This window comes from Aquarana catesbeiana, linkage group LG01 (assembly GCF_042186555.1).
Source record: "Aquarana catesbeiana isolate 2022-GZ linkage group LG01, ASM4218655v1, whole genome shotgun sequence".
NCBI classification, from domain to species: domain Eukaryota; kingdom Metazoa; phylum Chordata; class Amphibia; order Anura; family Ranidae; genus Aquarana; species Aquarana catesbeiana.
In genome coordinates, this window is record NC_133324.1 from 380,017,726 (window position 1) to 380,022,258 (window position 4,533).

The following is a 4,533-nucleotide window of genomic DNA, read 5'->3' on the forward strand; positions in this document are numbered from 1 at the left end:
ACTGACAGGCAGGCAGGTGTTTTTACAGTATTTACAGCTACCTGAAGAATATTGCTGGTGTTCTTCTGATCCTATTAGTCCTATTAGCTACAGTATTTACAGTTAGTGCAGTACGTCCTCTGCACAGTGTGCACCTAAAGCTACCTGAAGAAAATTAGTGTTCTTTTGATCCTATTAGTACAGTACCGCAGGCAGCTGCAGTATTTACAAGTTAGTTTAGTGCGTCCTCTGCATGGTGTGCACCTAAAGCTACCTGAAGAAAATTAGTGGTGTTCTTCTGATCCTATAAGTACAGTACCACAGGCAGCTGTAGTATTTACAAGTTAGTGTAGTGCGTCCTCTGCACAGTGTGCACCTAAAGCTACCTGAAGAAAATTTGTGGTCTTCTGATCCTATTAGTACAGTACTGCAGGCAGCTGCAGTATTTACAATTTAGTGTAGTGCGTCCCCTGCACAGTGTGCACCTAAAGCTACCTGAAGAAAATTAGTGGTGTTCTTCTGATCTTATTAATACCACAGGCAGGCAGCTACAGTATTTACAGTTAGTGTACTGCGTCCTCTGCACAGTGTGCACCTAAAGCTACCTGGAGACAATTGCTGTTGTTCTGCTCCTATTAATACCACAGGCAGGCAGCTACAGTATTTACAGTTAGTGCACTGTGTCCTCTGCACAGTGTGCACTTAAAGCTACCTGAAGAAAATTAGTGGTGTTCTTCTGATCTTATTAATACCACAGGCAGGCAGCTACAGTATTTACAGTTAGTGTAGTGCGTCCTCTGTACAGTGTGCACCTAAAGCTACCTAGAGACAATTGCTGTTGTTCTGCTCCTATTAATACCACAGGCAGGCAGCTACAGTATTTACAGTTAGTGTACTGCGTCCTCTGCACAGTGTGCACCTAAAGCTACCTGGAGACAATTGCTATTGTTCTGCTCCTATTAATACTACAGGCAGGCAGCTACAATATTTACAGTTAGTGCACTGTGTCCTCTGCACAATGTGCACTTAAAGCTACCTGAAGAAAATTAGTGGTGTTCTTCTGATCCTATTAATACCACAGGCAGGCAGCTACAGTATTTACAGTTAGTGTACTGCGTCCTCTGCACAGTGTGCACCTAAAGCTACCTGAAGAAAATTGCTGTTGTTCTGCTCCTATTAATACCACAGGCAGGCAGCTACAGTATTTACAGTTAGTGTACTGTGTCCTCTGCACAGTGTGCACCAAAAGCTACCTGAATAAAATTGGTGGTGTTCTTCTGATCCTATTAATTCCACAGGCAGGCAGCTACAGTATTTACAGTTAGTGTACTGTGTCCTCTGCACAGTGTGCACCTAATGCTACCTAAATAAAATTGGTGGTGTTCTTCTGATCGTATTAATACCACAGACAGGCAGCTACAGTATTTACAGTTAGTATACTGCGTCCTCTGCACAGTGTGCACCTAAAGCTACCTGAAGAAAATTGCTGTTGTTCTGCTCCTATTAATACCACAGGCAGGCAGCTACAGTATTTACAGTTAGTGTATTGCGTCCTCTGCACAGTGTGCACCTAAAGTTACCTGAAGACAGTTGCTGTTGGTCTGACCTATTAATACCACAGGCAGGCAGCTACAGTATTTACAGTTAGTGTACTGCGTCCTCTGCACAGTGTGCACCTAAAGCTACCTGAAGACAAGTGCTGGTGTTCTCATACTAATAATACTACAGGCAGGCAGTTGATTCTGCTAGCTGCAGTATCAGTATATATATACACCCCAGCTTTGTGCAGCTACATCTCTCTGCAGGCCATTAGTATGTCTGGAAGGCCAACAAGGAGAGGCAGACAGTCACAAGCCAATAAAAGAGGGCAAGCAGGCTCTGTGTCCAGAGGCAACAGTGCTGGTCGTGGAGACGGTGCATCCTCATCAGCACGTGGCCGTGGGACACGCTTGTCCTTTTTTTCAGCAGCTGGCCATGTTGAGCCGCAACATGCGGAAGACTTGGTAGTGTGGATGACCAAGCCGTCCTCATCCTCCTCATCCTCTCTCACCCAGGCTCAGGGTACTTTGTCTGGCAAAGCAGCTGCCAATGCGGCCTCTTCCCTCGGCTCAATGGCATCAGTCACTCCTTCCCTAGCCCCACCATGTCCTCCTGAGGAGTCCCCCGAACTGTTTGACCACAGTGTTGGGTACATGCTCTAGGAGGATGCTCAGCATTTTGAAGGTTCCGATGATGGTACCCAGCTAGAGGAAGGCAGTAACGTGAGCCCAGAGAGAGGGGGTGCCCAAGAAGGACAGCAATCTGGCAGTCATGTTCCCCCAGCTGCAGCATACTGCCAGCTTTGCTCCAGTGATGGGGAGGGAGGGGATGATGAGGTCACTGACTCCACATGGGTGCCTAATAGGAGAGAGGAGGAGGAGGAGGAACATCACCAATGAGGCAGGATGCCCTCCAGTGGCCAGCTTAAGGGCAGCACACCGACTGCATCACACCGCAGAGCTCGGCATGTGCAGAGCGCTGCTGTCTCTGCGCATTATTCCAAAAGTTCTTTGGTGTGGGCCTTTTTTGAGACGAGTGCATCAGATCCCACCGCTGCTATTTGCAACATATGTCTTAAGCGTATCTCTCGTGGCCAAAACATCTCCCGCTTGGGCACCACATGCTTGACCAGACATATGTTGACCTGTCATGCAGTTCGTTGGCAAGTGTACCTAAAAGACCCACACCAAAGAACAAAGAGGACCTCTCCTTGCTCCTATTCAGCTGGGATCTCCAACCTCACTATACCTTCAGTCCTCTCTGAGACCTGCACTGAGAGGAATGAAGGTGTAGAATTAGCTTTGTCACAGCCAAGTACTTGGGGGCAATCTGCTATCAGTACACCGATGTCAGATTGTACCAGGCAAATTTTCCTGCCCCAGCTGCACCACCGAAAGAAGTTCACTCCCAGCCATCCACATGCCCAGCGGTTGAATGCTAGCTTGGCTAAATTGCTAGCACTTCAACTACTGCCTTTTCAGTTGGCAGACTCTGCCCCCTTCCGTGAGTTTGTGGAATGTGCGGTTCCTCAGTGGCAGGTTCCCAAATGCCACTTTTTCTCACGGAAGACGGCATGTGGAAGGCAATGTCTTGGCCTCGCTGGACAGGGCGGTCAGCGGTAAGGTACATATTACCGCTGACTCATGGTCCAGCAGGCATGGACAGGGACGTTACCTATCTTTCACCGCGCACTGGGTGACTCTTCTGGCAGCTGGGAAGGATGCAGGACAAGGTGCAGTAGTGTTGGAGGTTATTCTGCCACCATGCCTCCAAAATATTAATAGTGGTGTTTCTGCCACACCTCTCTCCTCCACCCCCTCCTCTTCTTCTTCTTCCATGGCCTCTTCTTGTGCTGATTTGACTTCGGAACCAGTGGTGCTCCGTAGGCATTCAAGGGGCTATGCAAGCATGCAGGCCAAAAGATGCCATGCTGTGCTTGAGCTGGTGTGCTTGGGGGACAGGAGCCACACTGGGGCAGAGATTCTGTCAGCTCTGCAGGGGCAGGTTCAGAGGTGGTTGACGCCACACCAGCTTAAGGCAGGTATGGTGGTTTGCGACAATGGCACCAACCTCCTCTCTGCCCTCCGACAGGGACAACTGACCCATGTGCCCTGTTTGGCTCACATCCTTAACATGGTGGTGCAGCGGTTCTTGGGCAGGTACCCGGGCTTACAGGATGTCCTGAGGCAGGCCAGAAAAGTCTGTGTGCATTTCCACAGGTGACATAATGCAAGTGCTCGGCTGGCTGACCTCCAAAAGGAATTTAACCAGCCTTAAGCTGGCGTGGCCAATTGTTAAATTGTCATATTAACAAGTTATTTCTCTCACACAGCATAGGCATACTTGCAATTACACCCCAAAATACATTCTTCTACTCCTCCTGAGTATAGCAATACCACATGTGTGAGACTTTTACACAGCCTGGGCACATACAGAGGCCCAACAACCAAGTAGCACCTCTAGGCATTCTAGGAGCATAAATTACACATATAATTTTCTGACTACTACCTATTACACTTTTGAAGGCCCTGGAGCACCAGAACAGTGGAAACACCCACAAAATGACCCAATTCGGAAAGAAAACACCCCAACATATATTCTATGAGACATTATGAGTCTTTTCAACATGTTTTTTCCATAAGTTTTCGGAAAACATGAAAAGAAAATTAAAACATATTTTTTTTACACAAAGTTGTCAATTTATAAGATATTTCTAATGCATAGCATGTACATAGCATGCCCAGATAGGAGGAATCTATATAAAGCAGCTCCTCAACAAAGAAGCAGAAGGTCAATCAGACTCAGAGGGATTCCAGGGAGGCAGGGAAAATTTTAGGACTAAAGCTGTTTTATTGTGAGCACAGTATGGGGAATAAGTGGACCTAAAGTCGTGTTTTTACTCTAAGACCACTTTAGGGGATATAGATTAGCCCCGAAGACGTCAAAAGTAAAATGTTCTTGAAAATTAACCATGTAGTTTGATAATAAACCACGTCAGTGAATAAAGAAAGGACA